Raw genomic sequence first — 21,241 nt, forward strand, 5'->3', positions numbered from 1 at the left:
ATTTATAAGAAACTAAGCCATTCTCCAATTGATAAATGGTCAAAGGATATGAAGAGACAATTCTCAGACGAAGAAATTGAAACTATCTCTAGCTATGTGAAAAGATGCTCCAAGTCATTATTAATCAGAGAAATGCAAATTAAGACAACTCTGAGATACCACTACGTACTTGTTAGATTGGCTAGAGCCAATGCGGAATGTTGGAGGGGATGTGGGAAAACAGGGACACTAATACATTGTTGGTGGAGTTGTAAACTCATCCAACCATTCTGGAGAACAATTTGGAACTATGCCCAAAAAGTTATCAAACTGTGCATACCTTTTGATCCAGCACTGTTACTACTGGGCTTATACCCCAAAGAGATACTAAAGAAGGGAAAGGGACCTTTATGTGCCAGAATGTTTGTGGCAGCTCTGTTTGTAGGGGCTAAAAGCTGGAAAAATGAATGGATGCCCATCAATTGGAGAATGGTTGAATAAATTGTGGTATATGAATGTTATGGAATATTATTGTTCTGTAAGAAATGACCAGCAGGATGAATACAGAGGGGCTTGGAGAGACTTACATGAACTGATGCTAAGTGAAATGAGCAGAATCAGGAGATCATTATATACCTCAATAACGATACTGTATGAGGATGTATTCTGATGGAAGTGGAGTTCTTCAACAAGGAGAAGATCTAATTCAGTTTCAATTGATCAAGGATGGACAGAAACAGCTACACCCAAAGAAAGAACACTGGGAAATGAATGTAAACTGTTTGCATTTTTGTTTTTCTTCCCAGGTTATTTTTACCATCTGATTCCATTTCTTCCTGTGCAACAAGAGAACTGTTCGGTTCTGCACACATATATTGTATCTAGGATATACGGTGACATATTCAACATGTATAGGACTGCTTGCCATCTGGGGGAGGCGGTGAAGGGTGAGAGAGGAGAAAAGTCGGAACAGAAGTGAGTTCAAGGGATAATGTTGTAAAAAAAATTATCCAGGCATGGGTTCTGTCAATAAAAAGTTATAATAAAAATAATTTAAAAAATATTTAGTAGCATACAAGTAGGAGGGAGTAGAAATGGAGATTATGAGGTGGTGGTAATAATCCAGATTTGGAGTGTGGAAAGGTATGAGGTTTCACAGATTAAATGGGCAAGATAATAAAGAAGAAAGAATTTGAATAGGTTAACTGCAGGGTCAAGATTAGAAAGGGAGAAAAATGAAGAAGACAACAGGGGTGATGAAGTTTGAAGATAAGAAGAGGTGGTGGAATGACTGGAGATTGGGGTGAGATATAAAGAGAGCTGGAAAGATAGAAAAATTTCAGTCTTGGATGGCAGAGATAATCTTTGTGGGTGATGCTAAGATCATGGGTCTGACCTTTTGTGCATGTTATTGAAGGGAAGATGTAGGTCATTATTATTGAGTAGGTTTATGAACTAGAAGACCAGAATATTTGAGGAGCCATCAGCTTGTCCTCAAGGGAATAAGATGGAAAGGAATAGAGTTAGGCAGGTACTGAAATCTTTGAGAAAGGCAGGGGCATTATTTGGGGGCTGGATGTAATTCCAAAATCTGTATAGGATAGTATAATTGTACGGAATGAAGAAACTGATGAGTCATGAGTACAGGGTCTGGAAGTGGCCATAAGGTGCAAGGAGCACGCCATTTTCTTCTCCTGAGCTTGGAGTTGTATATGAGTCTTTAGGTGGGAGGACAAGAGAAATTCCTAGCACTGGAAAAGGTAAAGGATGTGGAGTTTTATGAAGGAAAGCCAACATTTCCATGATTGCAAAAAGAAAGTATGTGAAATAATATGAAGAACAGTTTGTTAACAACAGATTGGATGGACTTGTGCTGGAGAGAGCCATCTGCATCCAGAGAGAGGACTGTGGGGACTGAATGTGGATCACAACATAGTATTTTCACCTTTTTTGTAGTTGTTTGCTTGCTTTTTGTTTTCTTTTTCATTTTCCCCCATTTTGATCTGATTTTTCTTGTGCAGCATGATAAATGTGGAAATATGTTGAGAAGAATTACACATATTTAATCTGTATTGGATTACTTGCTGTTTAGAGAAGATGGGTGAGGAACATTAAGGAACACAGAGTTTTCAAGGTTGAATGTTGAAAATTATCTTTGCATGTATTTTGAAAATAAAAAGCTATTATCAAGATAAAAAAATAGATTGGAGTTCCAGAGGGCACAATAGAAAGGGATAGTACAGTAGGAGAAATGGAGATGAAGTGAATGGTGATGATGGAGTGAGGTATGGAGGACCATAATTTTCTAATATAAAATCATCATTGACAAATGAGAAAACAGGCTTAATAAAAAGTGACATGTATTAAAAATCATACAACCAGTGAGAACTTGGATTTGAAACCATTAGCCAAATACAGTTTTTCTCAATTTAGCCTTTGACTCTAAATCATAGGAATTCAAGAGGGAGAAGAAAATGTATAGGACGGCAGACTCTTACACCTTTCTCTTCCTAGTAGAGGAGGTTGCTTTATCCTAAATGCTAATTCAGATACTGCTTTATCATCCCTGAAAGGGGGCAAGAGCTAATCCTGGGGCAGTCTGTGGCTTTGGTGGTCAGATGGTAAGGCACCTATTAATATGGCAAAAGCCTGTTGTGTGGGCTCTTAGTAGTTATGGAAGGCTGAGATGGGGTGGTAACTTTAGTCACTGTTCTAAGCCACCAGAGTTAGCCTTTTTCCATCCCTTTGGAATGTTGACCAAGAGTAGACTGTTTTAGCATTTTTGAGCATCCCAATATACACAAGCATCTGGTGTTTCTTTCAGTGTTATAACTCTGGAAAAGAAGATATTTCTTACCAATGTTATATTATGTGATGACTGCGTATTTAAAATCAGCCGGAGTCAGGAATTCAGGTTAGGGGAAAATCTTCGATCTTTATTCTTTGTAGAGGTGAAGAAGGATTGGAGGTGAAGGGAGATTGGAGGTGAAGGAGGATCGCGATAGCAATGTGAGCAGCTATGACAAGAAACTAGCCAGCAATCTCTCCCAGTCTCTCTTCGTGCCCCTCTGCCTCCACTCACCAAAATCGTCATTTCCTATTCAACACATCAGGACTTGCACAAAGAGTGGGTGGGGGCCATTCTTTCTCCAAGCATGTATATTAATAGAGTATGGTCCAATTACTAGTTAGCCTCATGTTCTTGGGACCTCAGTGCATCAACTCAAGCTTCAGCCCATTACAATATTAATGGGAATTATTATCATCAATATTATATATATATATAGAATATATAATTACAATTATATAAACATATATGATTAGAATATATTTATATTCTAATATAAAACCATCATTGACAAATGAGAAAGCTTAGCAAGAAGTAACATGTATTAAAGATCACACAATCAGTGAGAAGTTAGATTTGAAACCACTATCTTCCAGTGCCAATAGAGTACTGGGCCTGGCATCAGGAAAATGTGAATTCAAATCTAGCCTCAGATACTAGCTGTGGGACCCTGAACAAGTCATTTAACTCAGTTTGCCTCAGTTTCCTCATCTGCAAAATGAGCTGGAGAAGGAAATGGATCTTTGCCAAGAAAACGCCAAATAGGTATGTAAAGAGTCAAAGAAGACTGAATATCTTTGCCAAGAAAACGCCAAATAGGTATGTAAAGAGTCAAAGAAGACTGAAAAACAATTTAATAACAACAACTTCAGAGTTATTCCTCATAGGCACTGAAGTTGTCCTGTGAGGAAAGTTGATTTGTAAACAAGTCACTTCCAAGAGCTTAGGTTATATATACTCTTAGCTTTCAGTAGAGGGAAGTCATGCTATGTTCATCTTCCTTAGCCCATTCAGTGTAGAGAGTTTCTTATTAGATTTAAGACCTTGAATCCAGTGATTTGATGGGAATTTTTGGTGGCATTATTAATGAAGCATTTTGTTTGTTTGTTTTAGAATCATAGAACTGGAATAGAATTAAAGAGGTAAATTAATCCATCCCTTAATCTTCAGGCAGAAACACTTCTAATCCATTTCAGAAAGGTTCACATTATCCAGAGAAAGAAAATCATAATTTCCTCTACTTTACTATGATTAATCTTTCTAATAACTTTCTTAACATTTTTTTCACTTTGATAATTTTTTTTCTTTTTAGATCAGGAATCGGGACAACTGTATTCCAAGCCTAGTTCCCTTGTTAACTATCTATGTTAGTCTTGATTATTCAGTCTTTTCCTTATTAAATAATATATATTTAAGAGTAAGTAGAACAGTGAAAACAGTGAACAGTGAAGTGAAATTGGGTCAGATCACTTTTTTTATGAATTTTCAAGTTTGATTTTTCCCTTTGGAAAAATTATAGTGAGAGAGAAGAAATCTAGAAGATTTATTTAAGGTTCAGGCTCATTTCAAGAGGTTTTGTTTTGTTTTGCTTTACAGAAGTTTAGTTTGTAGACAACTTTGTTTAGGTACTGGGGCCATTTGTGTCTTAGTCCATGGTAGAAAGATTTCTGTTTTTTCTTTTAATCATTGTGAGTAATCATGATCAACCCATCTAAGAGTATTCAGTCAATAAATGGACTCAGGATACTTCTTAGAGAAACGAGGGGGATTGTTTAAAAGATATTTCAAGAAAGAAGTAAAAGGGAACTACAACAATAACAACATCAGATAATAAAACTCAGTTATAAAGTACTTTGCTTATATTAGCTCATTTGATTATCCCAACAACCCTGTGAAGGAGGTAGACCAATTATAAGATGATAGTGATGATGATGGTGATGATGACAATGATGATGATGATGATGATGGAGACAGGGACTTGACCTGTGATTTCATTCTGTAGGAAATGCCATTTCCCAGTGTAGATCAGGAACTTTTCTGCAATTATGGTCAGAGAATTTCCTTAAGCATGGAGACATTGGGTGTCTGGCTGCAGGTTACATAGGTATCAGTGATAATGGAAATATACTATAGATATATTAAATCACTTTATATATATCTATATATATACACATATAGATACACACACATAGATACTTACATGTATAGAATCTTTTTTCAAAATTTAGAGTATGTGTCATTTTCTGTTAGATGTTTTATTTGACTTTCACAATAATCTTGTGAGGTAGAAAGAACAAATATTCTCATTTTATCATGGGGAAACTGAGGCTCAAAAAATTGAGTGTTTTGTTCATAGCCACACAAAGATTGAATGTATGCTCTTTAGTTGTTTGTTTGGTAGTTCCAGTCCTGTCTGACTCTTTGTGATCCTATTGGTGGTTTTCTTAGCAAAGATACTGCAGTGGTTTGTTATTTACAGATAAAGAACCTAAGGCAAACAGGGTAAATGATTTACACTCAGGGTCACACAGCTACTAAATATCTGAGATCACATTTGAACTCAAATCTTCCTGACTTTAGGCCTAGGGCCCTATCCGCTGTGATACTCATATGTTCAGAAGTTTTAAAAAATGGCTTTATTTTCAATGTACTCATATATTTATTTTTAAGGACTATTTTTATTTCAAAGAATTGCTCCTAACTTCATATTACATATAGTATTTGAAACATTGTTGACATTCAAATGGTAGTTGCTAATTGCCTTGAGATCTTCATATGCTCTCTAAATAGAATTTTTAATATTTAACACCACCATTTCTGAGGTTGCATAAAAAAAAAAAAGTTGTAGGCCTCTTGGTGCAGAATTAGTAAAATGCTTCATTAATAAAGAATAGCAGCTATCTATGTATAGCTATCTTAAATGCTGGGGTCACTTTCATAAATCTTTGCCATGCTTATAAATTAATGTATTCAAGTTGTAATTCAACTGGGATTTCTCAAAGCACTGAATGCCTGCCTAACTTGTTTAATTTATGAATGCCTTTTCTCCCTTTATGCTAGCTCCATGGGTTTTTTGGGAGGCCTTAGGTTTTTTTTTTTTCTTAATAATTCTTCATAATAACTTTGAAGAGGGGAAACATCTGGTTCTGTCTTTTGAATTTTCCAAAGTTTATATGTTAAAAGAGAAAATATGAGCAATAGAAAAATGTTATATTAAGAATGCCCTAGGAGTAAAAACTGGCCAACCACACACACACGGACTTCTACTCTTTTGATTACTGTTTTAGACAATCAGTATCAGAAAACAAGCTATATCTTGACTATAAATACATTCCATTATAATATAATACAACATAATATAATAACCTGATATGATATAATACAATACAATATAACATAATACGATATGATATAATAGGAATGTGTGTCTGAGATAGATATGAGGGAAATTTAGGACTAATGACTTTTAGACGGGGGATAGTTAACTTAAAACATGGGTGTTATCTCTGCTCAATTTTAAGTGTTAATTTTAGCATCTTCTACATGTAAATAAGATTACAGGAAATAATTAACTTTGGCCTTTGCCAAATGTTATCACCAATCATAATATACATATAGACAATTTACACACATATACATGCATATTTGCAGACATGAGCACTTTATAAATATTATCTCATTTGATTCACACTACAGCTCTGTTAGGTAGATGCTGTTATTATTCCTGTTTTACAGATTAATGTTTATAGTCAGGTGGGTCTTGGATAAACATTTCAAAAAGTAAAGATCGGGAATTTTTAGAAAATGAAATGGCTTCAAACTCAAGGGAACTTTCAGTGGAACCAAGGGAAAAGAGTAGAATCTCCCTCTTTCCACTGGAGAGAGACCAAATTGACAAGTTCTTCCCAAGGTAGTTAATAATCACCAGGTGATCAGGTCACCGGAAGGCCCTGTCATATGGGTCAGGTTGGATGTGGCCATAATTCAGACCTAACTTTCTACCTCATTGCCCATAGGAAATAAAAGATTCAGTGTGTGGAACAGCTTCATACCTAACTGCTTGACTGCACTTAGAGATAACTCTGTGAAGGAAATGTTACATTAATGTGTAGAACAGATGCTACTGGGTGTGAAGCAGCCTGTTCATTGTCCAGGAAGCTGCCCAAGTCTCACCTTAAAAAGACTCCAGGAATAGTGTAACCTACCTTCTATTTCTACAGAGCTTTACAGCTATAAGGTGGTTTGGGATCCTATATTTAAAGCTAGCAGAGACCTTAGAGGCTGTTAAGTGATATGTGACAGGTTAAGTTAGTTGCCCATGATCACATAACTAGGAAGTGTCTGAGGCAGGATTTCAATTTGACAACAAGTCCAGCACTCTTGACCCTCACAAAGTCCCTATTAATTAGATCTGGTGGGTGGTAGTTTTCCTAATTAACTGGGGAAAGATAGAAACAAAGCAGAGTTAAAGACTTTTACCTCTTAAGTTTTCTTTTTTTTTCTCCTCAATTATATATATAAACAAATTTTTAACATTTGTTTTTAAAAATTTTAAGTTCCAAATTCCTATTTTTTCTTCTTTTCCTGCAATAGTAAACAATTTAATATAGGTTATATATGTGCAGTCATACAAAATGTATTTCCATGTTAGTCATATTTTGAAAAAAATAATAGACCAATAAAACCCTATAGTAAATAAAGTGATAAATAGTATGTTTCAATCTGTATTCAGTCTTCATCAATTCTTTCTCTGGAGGTAGATTGCATTTTTCATCGTAAGTCCTTTGAAATTATTTTAGATCATTGTGGTGCTTGAAAAGAGCTGAGTCATTCACAGTTGATCATCATAAAATATTGCTGTGGCTGTGCAAAATATTCTCCTGGTTCTGCTCATTTCACTTTGCATTAGTTCTTGTAAGTCATCATTTCTTACAGCACAAAAGTATTCCATTATAATATCCTATAACTTGTTCAGCCATTCCTGATTTGATGGACATTCTCTCAGTTTCCCATTCTTAGCTACCACAAAAGAACTGCTTATAAATATTTTTGTACAAATAGGTCCTTTTCCTTTTTTGGCCCTTTTTGAGATATCATCCACAATAGTGGTATTGTTGGATTAAAGGATACACACAGTTTTATAGCCCTTTGGATACTGTTTCAAATTGCTCTCTAGAATGCTTGGATCAGTTCACAATTCTATCAAGAGAGCATTAGTTTTCCAATTTCTCCCTCTAAAATTTATCATTTTCCTTTTCTGTCATATTATCCAATTTGATAAGTGTGAGTTAGTTTCTCAGAGTTGTTTTAATTTGCATTTCTCTAATCAATAGTGATTTAGAGCATTTTTCATGACTCTACATAGTTTTGATTAGGCAGTGACTTAGGTTCTTATAAATTTGATTCAGTTTTCTATATATTTGAGAAATGAGGCCTTTGTCAGCGATACTTCGTATAAAACTTCCTCCCAGCTTTCTGCTTTTCTTTCAATTTTGGTTGCTTTAGAATTGTTTGCACAAAACATTTTACATTTAATATATTCAAAATTATCCATTTTATGTCTCTTAATGTTATCTATGTCTTGTATGGTCATACTACCTTCCCTTATCCATGGATCTGACGTGTAAACAATGCCATGCTCCCTAATTTGCTTGTGATATCACTTTTATATCAAAAATCATGCATCCATTTTGACTTTATCTTGGTATATGGTCTAAGATGCTGATCACTTTACTATGTTTTCAAAAATAAAGTAAAGTAAAATAAGGAAGTTTTGGTCACCAGAGAAGCCTTCAATTTGGGTGGTGTTTTTTCAAGTTTGAACTAAGAGAAATGTTCAGATTCACTAAAACTTCCCAGTTTCATCCACTGTTAACATATTCCTGCCTCCTTTATTTTATCCTTACCCTGTTCCCTCACAACCTTCTCTCCCATCTATTAATGCTTGTTTTTGTTTGTTTTGTTTTCAGAGATACTCTTGGAGTTCCTGAATCTATTCTCTGATACTTTAAAGAGGAACAATCACCCTTGGAGAATAACATCTACTGAGAGTTGAGATGCAAACTTAGGGTAAGAGGGAGAATAATACACTAAGTTTTTCCTTTGTGGTTCCCTAAATATTTTGGGGTTTTGACATATAAATGTGCCCAATCTATATTGTAATTGACTCTTAGCAATTGATGAAGATTTTTTTCACTGAGTGAATTGTTTACAGCAATGAAATTAAAGTTCAGTTGTTTTGTTTCCTTAAGAAATAAGGAGTGTATGTGTGTATGTATATGTGTGTGTGTAGAGAAAGACATCAGGAATGATAATGGTAGGAATTTATATCGGCCAACAGTTTACTTTACCTTAATCTGATCATCAGCAAGCTTGAGTAGATTAATCATCAAAATATTGACAGATATCTGTTGGGTAATGGTGTGGTTGCTTATAATGATGAAACCATGACAACTTGTTTTTACACAGATTATGCTGCATATTATGCATGTGTTTATATGTGTGTGTGTATATATATATATATATATATATATATATATATATACACACACTCATATATTTAAAGTGAATTAAGGTAGAGGAAAAATTTAATAAAGAGATTGAGATTTGAGCATGTTTTATTTTCAATTAATACTTATTTTCTTTTTTATCCCCTACCAATTTAAAAGGAAAGAAAAAAAAATCCTTATAACAAATTGCATAGTCAAGTAAAGCAAATTCCTATATTAACTTTGTTCAAAAATGTATGTCTCAATCTATGTATTTTAGGCCATTACCCATCAAGAGGTGAATAGCATATGCCTCATATACCTTATCTCATCATTACTCATGAAATGTTATTGGTTATTGTATTGATCAGAGTTCTTTAGTTTTTCAGAGTTATTAGTTTTCTGGTTTTATTCATTTCATTTTGATTCATTTTATGTAGTCTACTATATTTCTCTAAATTCATCCCTTTTATCATTTCTTGTAATATAAAAGTATTCCATTACATTTATATATAATATTTGTTCATCTTTTCCACAATTTATCAGTACCCTCTTAGTTTCCAGTTTTTTGCTACTATAAACTAGAGATATTTTTGAACATATAGGTCTTTCTCTTTTTACTTTGATCTTTTCAGGGTTTATCCTAGTAGAGTTGTTGATGGATCAAAGGATATGTACAGTTTAGTGACATTTTGGGCATAGTTCCAAATTGCTTTCCAGAATGGTTGTACCGATTCACAGTTCCACCAATCGTACATTTAATGTGCTTGTTTCCTTGAAGTCTCTCTAGCCATTCTCATTTTGCCATTTTGTCATCTTTCCCAGTTGATAAGTATGAGATGAAATCTCAGAGTTACTTTAACTTTCATTTCTTTACTTATGAATGATTTGGAGCATTTTTTGATATGGCTGCTGATAGCCTAGATTCCTTCCTTTGATAACTAACTGCCTGTTTGTATCTTTTGATGATTTAACAATGGAAAATGACTCTTGCATATAAGTCATTCCTTTGTTTATCATGGAAATGAGACCCTTCTCAGAGAAATTTGATGTAAAGACTTCTTTTCCCTTCTAACTTTAGTTGTATGTTTGCATATTCTTCTCATGCAGAAATATCAAGTTCCATTCCCTTCTTCCTTTTTATAATAGCTTAATTCTTTCAGTCTCTTGCCTATTTTCCCTCATCAAACTTTCAGAATGGAACTGATCTACTCTGAAATCCTCAGATTTTCTTCCTCAGTAATCTTTGATGACTCTGAAATTGCAAACAGACACTTGTTTCTTCTTTCCCATTTTGTGTTTCAAAATTTCTACTCAGTTCTGGTCTTTTCATCAGAAATGTTTGGAAGTCCTCTCTTCTAGGACTTCTTCCACTCATGACCCTTTTTTGCTCAAGAAATTGTTATGCAACCCCATCCTGAATCTGAGTTAAGGTGTTTCTGGCAGCATTTGTGCATGCATGGTGCAATGTATGCATATTGTGTATTTAGAATCAAGGTTGCAGTGAAGTTGTATGATACAAAATAGGCAGGCACTCCCAGAAACGCTTGGATTCACTGCATGCTTGATTTTGAATTAATTTTTTGTTGTTGCATTCAGAAACTTTTTTTCAGAATTCAGAATTCACAATTACTATTGTCAAATTTTTCACAACTTCCACATTCAGTTAGTTAAAAACAAAATGACTTTGAAAAACTAAAGAACTCTGATCAATACAATGAAAAGCCACATTTCATATGAGTAATGATGTAAGGGATACGAGGCCTATGCTATTCACCTCTTGATAGGTAATGACCTCAAATATGTAGACTGAGACATATATTTTTGGGCAAAGCTAATATAGGATTTGCTTTACTTGACTATGCAAAAAGATACAGGGTAGGAACACTGCAAGCCCTACAGACCATTATCTCAGCCTGAGATGCCTTTCTAGGGGCTCCAAAGTCAAAGTCCAAAGTGCATGGAATTCCAGGGAGACCCTGAAGATCTAATGCTCATAAGCTCAAAGATCCAGGATAACCACAGGATATGACAGCCATGGAATGTAGAAGGCTGAAGATATCTGTATTGACACCAACCAGGGCTGAAATTACCCAGAAGTGTAGTAGAGGACAAAACCTAACTCTGGCGCAAAGCCCCAATTCAGGAATTAAAATTGGAAATGCAAGCACATCAAGGAAACCATCATCCAGTATAAAAAAATTATTATAGTTCTAGAGATCTGTAAAAAAAGAAAGGAGTAACTATAACAATGAAACAGTGGCTTAAGGGAAAAAACAAAAATAACTGATTTTCCACAAATGCTACATAAACAGGAAAAATAAGACAAGAGATTAAAAAATGAAAGAAAATCTCTGGAGAAAAGAACTGTAAGGAGAAAAAGTATTCTAGAAAAAAAAGGAAAAACCTTGCCTAAATAATGGACTCCCTGAAAACCTTAATAGTCCACAGAGAGAAATTAATGACTGCATAAAACACCAAAAACATTACAACAAAGTCAAATACAAACACTTAAGATACCAGATATCAAAGAAAACTAACATGGAAAACAGGTTAAGGAGTAATCATTTAAGAAACATAAAGATCCCTGAAAACCAAAATTAAAACAAAACAAAACAAAAATACATGGACAATATTCAAGAAATCACAAATGAAGACTATCCACATATATAGAACCAGGGAGCAAAATAAGTATTAAAAATCTGTCAATCATTTCCTGAAAAAACCTCATAAGACTAAGTCCCAGAAATATTACAGATGATATCTAGTCTACTAACAAACTACACTCAAGATCACATAAGAGCTAGCAGCTTCTAGTTAGGATTCAATACAGGGAAGAGATATGTTTACAACCAAGAATAGCTTATACCCTGAAAAGTTAAGTTAAATTCTCCAGAGGAGAAAAAAAATGGACCTTTAGTAAGACAGAACAAAGCTTCTTGAGCTGGATCATGACCCCATTTTGAGTCACATAACTAAACACAACTTTAATGTTTGAATTGGGATTTTTGTTCCAGAGTTAGGTTCTGCCCTCTACTGGGTGAGGTCAGCCCTACTTGGTCTCACTATAGGTGCCTTCATCCTTCTACATTCCATGACTGCCATACCCTACATTTATCCTGGATCTTTGAACTTCTGAGCACTAAGTCGTCAGGTTCTCCATGGAGTTTCAAGGCACAGTGGTTCGGACTTTGAAGCCCCTAGAAAGGTATCTCAGGCTGAGATAGTGGTCAGTAGGGCTTCAATGTTTCTATCCTGAATCTTTTTGACTTCTTTGTGACTTTTTCAAAGGTAAGAGGGATATCTTGTTGTCTTTGGACACAAAGCCTTGCAGGCAACATATTTTTGAACCTCTGATAGTCTCATTGGGCTTATTTTGCCTAATCTGGATCTGTTTTATTGTTCTTAGCCTCTTTTCCTTTTGACTGTGGACTTTTGGCTGATTTTTTGTATAGCTTACTGTTATTTAGCATTGAATTAATTTTTTTTTAATAATATTTTTTTATTTTTCAAAATACATGCAAAGATATTCACCCTTGTAAAATCTTGTCTTCTAAATTTTTCCCTTCCCTCTGTCTCCACTTCTTCCCCCTCCCCTAGACAGAAAGTAATCCAATATAGGTTAAATGTGTGTAATTCTTCTAAACATATTTCCATATTTATCATAGCATTGAATTTCTTGATCATTATTTAAACTGATGCAAATTCCAGGATTTTGATGGGTGGGAATTAGGTGATGGAATGGCTAGGCAGCCATTTTGCCCGGAAATCCTCAAGATCCACTCTTTATAGGGACTGGGTCAAGGGGATGAGGTAATAGAATCATCCATGATAGCAGTGTGGCTATTTACTCTCAACACAATTCTTTTGGGAGAATAAGGAACCTAGAAAATGTTCCTAACTACACATAGTCTATGCTTAATACATAGTGTTTTAAACCCAGTTATTATGGAGTTGTGATGGTGGGTGGGGCGGCATAGTAGAATGCTGATGAACACAATCAAACTTCCCAACTTAGAATTTCTGACATTTTAAATATCTCCACTGAGTTAACCACTTAGTGTTTTATCTTCTTGACTTGACTACTGCTATCCAGAATAGATAATTACCTGGAGCAGCATAAGAACCAAGTATAAAATCTCAGGGATTCAAAAAACATCCTTGCTACTCCTTGTTATAGTTAATTGCTCCCATCTGAGCAATGTGGGAAAACTAACACTGACCTATAACTGACTGTACACAAATGACATCCCTTCTAAATATTTGTCTTCTTGTGTGATGAGTCCAAGTGATTTCCTTAAGCAAACTGACAATTTCGAATATTATATATAATAGCATGTTATACCACTTAATTTGAACATTGGAGGTTTAGTAATGATCTCTTGAATAATGAAGGGATTAAGCAACAACAAACCAAAGTGTTATAGGATTGTTAACTGAAGGAATTCTTAGACTTTGGGTTTTCTTGCAGATTTCCACAAGCTAACAGTTTTCATCTCAAGGGCCTTATATATTCTTATTGTTGAGTCATTTCAATTGTGTCCTACTCTCAGTGACCCCATTTAGGGTTTTCTTGACAGAGATACTGGAATGGTTTACCATTTCCATCTGCAAATCCTTTTACATATGAGGAAACTGAGGCAGACAGGATTAAATGATTTGTCCAGAATCACACAGTTGGTTAGTCTGAGGTCAGATTTGAATTCAGGAAAATGAGTCTTCAGATCCAGCACTTTCTCCACTGCAACACCTAATTGCCCCTTTGTGCATTTTAGATATTTAATAAATTGAATTGGAGACGAAAAATAATTAGATAATAGTAATTCTCCCAAAAGACAATTAAAATGTTGGATTTGGGGGAATAAAATGTTTAGTATGAGGTGACATTTTTTGTTCTCATTTTGTAGTATTGTGTTTCTTTTGAGTGGGATTGCTAGACTTAACCTTTTTGAGTTGTTATAGATTTCAGTAAAGAGATCCTGTAATATTATAAGGGTTTATGCAATCAGCAAAATGTTATCTGCCGAAAGGGATATCTGCAAAATCTTCATATATATGTATATATATACGTATATATATAGTATATATATATATATATATATATATATATACACACACACATATATATATACACACATACACACACACATATAGGGAGTCTCTCTTCCATTTGGATCTTGCCACAGGACAGCCTTTATAACAGTGGTAAACAACTCTGGAAAATATATATCAGTTGTATACCTCATCTCATATTGTTACCAGAGGATAACTAACTGACATTATCTCTATGTTATAAGAGTTGTATAAGATGTTAATGTATGCACATCAGGCAACTTCTTAGAGAAAAGTGTTTAAGATTAAGTTTTTATCCACAAAGTCAACAAACACAATGAGATCTTATGTTCTCAGTACCTTTTAGTAATAACTTAAATCTATTATTAATTCTAGCTCTGTTTGTAGTTATTATGCATCTTTGTCATTTCTTTTTTCTGTGAAATGGTCTCATTCTCAATTGTAATGAGACTGAGGGTCACTTAGCTGGGGACCTTAGTCATTTTCATCTTCAGTGATTTGAATGGGGGTAGAACTTTTGGTTTCTATCAGTAGGTTTCTAAGTATGTCTATTGCACTCAAATGGCCTGGATTTTTAGTTATCTATTAGTAAAATATAGTTCTTTTAGTTAATTACTTTGGTTTTTGAGCCTGGTCGCCCTATTTTACATGGACTGGGAATGTTGCAGGCACTCATGGGACTCATCCCATTGCTGAATGGTGCAGAATCTTTGACTCATTCTTTCCAGTCTGAGCCAGTTCATCCCTTCTTAGGCAGCCTGGTGATGCCCTTGCCTCTGGAGCTCACCAGATTGGTACTATGATTTGTACAGACACACAAAAAGAATTAGGCCTTTTACAGTTCACATCCCTGGAGCCTAAATGAGCCAATAGTATCAGCCTCCCCAGTAGCAGGGATTATAGGTGTGGACAACACCACACCTGGCTACCTTGTTATTATAGTGCAATAGTAAATCATTAAAGTTTCCAATTTTAAAGATCTGTGAAGGAACACACTGACAGAAAGGAGTGAGTGCATTTTGAATAGGTTACTGAGCACAGGTGTTAGGGGTGAAATTTTGTCAAAAGAACAGTATTTGTTAGAACATGTTAATTTTCAAATGATCAACAAATAGCTATAGTGAAATGCACATGACTGAATGAAGTCAATGCATATTCAACTCTAATTTGCCTTGCTTTTTTTTTTTACCATAGGCCATGTTCTTGAGTTTGGAAATAATGGAGCAAAAGTGATTGACAGACTCCAGTGTTAGCATTCCCCTTTGGGCTCACTCACCACAGCCATTCACACTAAAAGGTTGGACCACCTGGAAGATAACTGACTACCACTAGCTCTTAGTACTCTGAGTCCACAGTCTTAAAAACCCAATCAGGAGACTTCTGATGACAGATATTGCCCTCTTCATATCAAGATAACTGAGGAAATGGTAGTACATGACTGAGAAGCCCTCAGTAAATTTAAATCTCCACCAAATTTAAATCTCATCACCAAATCTCCAAGGTTTTCAATGTCATTCGTAGTGTTGGAGAAATTTTGGAGAGCCAGAAATGTTCTTAAAGGATGCAGCATGGTTCTAGTTTTCCAAAAGGAAGGAAGGAAGGAAGGAAGGAAGGAAGGAAGGAAGGAGGGAAGGAAGGAAGGAAGGAAGGAAGGAAGGAAGGAAGGAAGGAAGGAAGGAAAAGAAGGAAGGAAAAGAATTAAAAAAAAAAAGATGGTAGAGTAGTCAGATTATGAGCTAATGGATTTGATTTGGATTCCTGAAAAATTCTAGAATGAATTTTAAAGGGGTGGTTATTGAGTATTTAAAAAGATAAGTGCTGGTTGTTACAAGTCAGTGTGTTCATCAAGAATTGTTTTATGTTAAAAAATAAAATAAAAGGCAAATTAAAAAGATAGAAAAAAAAGAATTCCTTCATGTTATAGCAGGAAAAACCCCCAAACCTTTTTTATATTCTAACAGTTTGAGCTGTTTTAAAACTTAGAAAGCTTTTAAAGCTCTTCTAAAGTGAAATGGGCTGCCTCAGGGTGATGGGCTTCCTCTCTGGAAGTTTTCAAGCAGAGACGAAATGGCTACTTTGGGGCAATTTGAAAGTATGATTCCTATTCAGGTGTACAGGTTAGAAGGTAGAACCTTTAAGTTCCCTTCAGGTCTGAGAAATTGTAATCATTAAACCAAATTGACTAGAAAATCTTTTTCAAGTCTTCTAAAAGATCATGAAAGCCACTTGTTAATTGTGAAAGAATATCCTATCCCTTAATAATCCACCTCTTAAAGGGGGCAGAGTATGTTTGTGGTAAAATGTTTGGGTTTTTTCCCCCTCTACTTAATAGTATTTTATTTTTAAAAATAATATATAAAGATATTTTTCAACATTTACTTATATAAGATTTTGATTTCCATTTTTTCCCTCTTTGTCTCTCCCTTTTTTCCCTCATCCCTGAACTTGCAAGCCATCTGAAATAGGCTATACATGTACAAACATGTTAGCGTATTTTGTAGTAAACATAGTCATATAATATAAAATGTTTTTTAAAGTGTGATGGAAATAAATAGAGTAACCTTTAAAAGGCAACTCTGTATAGTGCTTGGGAATCAGAAGATCCAGGTTCCTATTCCAGATCTAACACAAGTTACTTGTGTGCTATTGGAAACATGATTTTACCTCTATATATTACAGCTCCATCATCTCTAAATTGAGACGGTTAGGTGACTTCATAGGGCATAGAGCGCCAGAGTTGGAGTCAGGAAGACTTATCTTCATGAGTTCAAATCCAGCATCAGATACTTCCTAGCTAGGTGACTCTGGGCAAGTGACACTGCATCAGTTTCTTCCTCTGTAAAATAAGCTGGAGGAAATGGCAAACCACTCTAGCATCTCTGCCAAGAAAACCCAAACATGACTGAAAAATAATTGAACAACAATGAAGTGGAGGGTTAGACTAGATGATTTTGGGGGTCTGCCCCAATCCTATGATTCATCCTTAGATGAGGTAGAAGTAGGGAAGCTTCAGTTTTACCAGTTATGGTCAGTGATGATCAGGAAGTAGCTTTCTTAATAGATTTTGAAAAAAAGAGTTAGAAATGAACAATAATAAAAAAATAGAAAGGGTGACAACTCTACAATAGGTTGGAGTTAGAAAATGGAATTGGATGATGGAGGGGATAGTAATGATGGGCAAAGCCCATGATGAGATAATATAGAGGATACTTCAGTAAAGAGTATGTGTGCTAGATCAAAGGAAACTCCACACAACTTTGTAGAATTCAAGAGTTAAAGGAAATCACCATTCTTGATTCGATGCATCACATTTTGCCAAATTGATTATCCAAACTCTGCTTGAAGACCTCTAATGAATGGTAATCATCACCTCTGAAGGAAGCCCTTTCTACTTTTATTTGGCTTTAATGAGCTGCATCATGTTGGAGTGCTCTATAAGACCAGTACCCATTGTTAAATGGCAGGCAGACAATTGTCTGTACAGTGCTTTAGGGAGGGTGGCTCTCTACCTGGGGTGGGGGGGGGGGAGGGCGAAGAATATGGTGTGTGAAAATGTTTTGGGTGCATACATTGCCATGCATTCTTTCAGTATCCATGCAAGAATGTAATATAAGCATAGAGAAAACATTCTCTCTCTCTCTCTTTCTCTCTCTCTCTCTCTCTCTCTCTCTCTATATATATATATATATATATACATTTACATATATTTATTTATATATAATATATATTTTAATATTATTAATATAATTTAATGTTATAAATAATATATACTTAATATAATATATATTTTAAAAGTGTTGCACACACACACACACACATATATGCCACACTTTTTAAAAGAAAAATTGAGGTCACCCTAACCTCAAAATATTACTGTTATATTCAGTAAGATTTTTAGGAATGTTTTTCCCCCAAGTGGAGAAATGAAAATAAAAAAGAAATTACTTGATGATAAGGGAATCTCATTTCTTCAGGAATCAGAACAGAGATGAAAAGATAGCAAAGCCTGAGACTGGAAGGTAAAAATAGAATTAACTAGCCAGAAAGGCTAGAGATCAGGGTCTGGTGCAGACTGTGTTGGTAAGGTTCATTTGGTGTTTTAAAATCTGTAGAATTAGATGCTTTAGGTCTGAGTTAAACTAATTCTGTGTTGTGGAACTATGCACGTATTATACTTCAAAAGTCCCTGACACTAAAGTGGTTATCTATGTCCCCTGTTTGTGTGGTTTTGTCACAGGGCAGGGGGAAGACTCAGACAACAGGGGGACAACCTTCAGTGGAAGAAAATTATGGTAGCATAAAAGCAGGAGGGCGCATTAGAGAATGACAGGAACTTGCACCTGATTTATTTTCATAGTCCATTATAATGCCTTAAGATTATTACTGTCCACCAATAGGTTCTTAAGCCCAAATGGACTCCTTCATGCATCAGCTTAAAGCCTATTGCCTTTGATTCCATCTTCATTGGAAATGGATTGCTTTTTAGTTTCAGTATTGGACACTGAAAAATCTGTGATTTCATTGTTTTGAGTAAGACTTCCATGGGTTATTGTGACTTACCTCCTCACCAAAATAATCATATTCATATCCAAATTTCTGAAGAAATGCCTCTCTAGACTTACACGAACTGATGCTGAGTGAAATGAGCAGGACCAGGAGATCATTATATACTTCAACAACAATACTATATCATGACCAGTTCTGATGGACTTGGTCATCCTCAGCAATGAGATCAACCAAATCATTTCCAATGGAGCAGTAATGAACTGAACCAGCTACGCCCAGAGAAAGAACTCTGGGAGTTGACTAAAAACCATTACATTGAATTCCCAATCCCTTTATTTATATAAGCCCACATGCATTTTTGATTTCCTTCACAAGCTAATTGTACAATATTTCAGAGTCTGATTTTTTTTTGTACAGCAAAATAACGTTTTGGTCATGTATACTTATTGTGTATCTAATTTATATTTTAATATATTTAACATCTACTGGTCATCCTGCCATGTGGGGGAGGGGGTGGGGGGTAAGAGGTGAAAAATTGGAACAAGAGGTTTGGCAATTGTTAATGCTGTAAAGTTACCCATGCATATATCCTGTAAATAAAAGGCTATTAAATTTAAAAAAAAAAAAAAAGAAATGCCTCTTTATAGGGAGGTAAGTTCTCAGGCAACAGAGACATAGCATATCACTAAGCCCATATAGTCAGGAATGAGAATAAAGTTATTCCTTTGACCATTGTTCTTATTCATATTCCTATATATTTGGGTACCATCCCCTTTTCTTTCATAGCTCTTAATAATCCTATGGTCCTTAGGATTTTCCCTTTTCCTCCCTCAATCCCCCCCTCTAGATCTTTACATATCTTCTGATCCTGTAGTTTATTTTTCATTTCCATGGATACCTGCTTTCATTGGACTTTGTTGAATTCAATTGTTGTCTTCTTTCTACTTTTCCATTTTAAGAAGGTTAATTTGAATTCTAAGATCATTTCTATGCTATCAGTATCCTTTAGGTTAGTGTCATTTTACTAAACTGGTTTCCTTACTCTTCAATGAATTCTACCACATTGAGGATTGATTGAATGCTTGTACTGCAGGACCCCATTTACTAAAAGAGCCAGGTTTTTCTTGATTGTGCTTTTGTTCCTCATGTGTTTAAATGGAGAATCAATTTTCTTCATCAGTCTGAGTGATTTTTCACAAACCATTGTCAAATGATACAAAGGTGTGCAATTCAAGAGACTCATATCTACAGAAAATAGGAAAATAATGATCTGCTTAATTTTAATACTGACTTTTTTTGCCCTTGAAATGTGTATGTGAGTGAGTAGATATAATAAATGTCTCAAAAAAACAGTGTATTTTACTGCCTAACAAGGATTGGAGCACCGGCCAGCATGTAATTTCAATAAAATAAAGCTGAGTTGGGTTTTGATGCAGGGACTGAACTGGCTATGGTGCCTATAAGAAGAAATTGAATAGAGTCACAGGACCCCTAGAATGCCAGAGAAATTATGTCATCCTTGAGAAAAGTTTGCCTCTAAAGACTACAGAGCCTAAATTCCCAGAGTGCCAACTGTAAAAGGTTGGAAAGAGGACCAGCTTGCTAGGCAAGAAGAGTCTTTCCTTGTGGTTAACCACTTGGGGATTATGAGCTAAGTTTGGGGCCTATTACAGCCAATGAACAATGAGTACATTTCACAATCAAGTTTAATTCCCATGAAATTGATATTTTTTGTGACTGTTCCTAGCTTTCAAAGGAGTCCTTAAGAGATGGAGGAAGTGTTATTAACCAAATATTCCAAAATAATCTATTGGAACAATAGGAATAGAGTCGCTTAATCTCTTCTCTTTATTTTGGTTTATCCTGTGGATTTTTCTCTTTAAATATCTAAGTAGTATTTGTTTCAGGGGTCCTGGCATGGAGATCACAGTCAATGTGACAAAAAATGAAAGAAAAGCACTTAGTTTACTTTTAGCAGGCAAACCATTGTGACCGAGTGGGTTGAGATACACCTGGCTGGAGAGATTGACATTCTGCTTACCTTGAGCCAGACGTGATGCTCAGTGTTCTGGTCTGACTGGGCCTCCTTCCCTAGAAGAGTGTTTACTTAAGCACCTAGTAATTATCAGTGGTGTTTGGTACAGATTTGGGTGGTCTTAATGGAAACTATTTACTCAGCTGGCTAATTATTGTTCCACATTAAGTGGAATTTAGACTGGTTAGGTTATACTTGCATGTTCAGTTGAGGTAGGGAAGTGAACTAACACAAGGCTTTTTTATGACCCCTCAGGTAACCACCAGATTTCCTTTTTGTTAAGGATACCATGCTTCAGTTTGAAATTTTATT

At 35.2% G+C, this 21,241-nt stretch overlaps 1 protein-coding gene across 4 annotated transcripts in view; it reads left to right on the forward strand.

Moving 5' to 3' along the window:
* The window catches only part of LYPD6B (LY6/PLAUR domain containing 6B), a 220,211-nt gene that overhangs the window by 44,293 nt on the left and 154,677 nt on the right, over nt 1-21,241 (forward strand). For all 4 annotated transcript variants that reach the window (XM_031960055.1, XM_031960052.1, XM_031960051.1 and 1 more), the window contains exon 2: nt 8,797-8,896. The gene's annotated coding sequence lies outside the window, so the exon portion shown is untranslated. The remainder of the gene's footprint in view (nt 1-8,796; nt 8,897-21,241) is intronic.

The sequence above is a fragment of the Sarcophilus harrisii genome, chromosome 3, assembly GCF_902635505.1.
Source record: "Sarcophilus harrisii chromosome 3, mSarHar1.11, whole genome shotgun sequence".
In the NCBI taxonomy this organism is placed as follows: domain Eukaryota; kingdom Metazoa; phylum Chordata; class Mammalia; order Dasyuromorphia; family Dasyuridae; genus Sarcophilus; species Sarcophilus harrisii.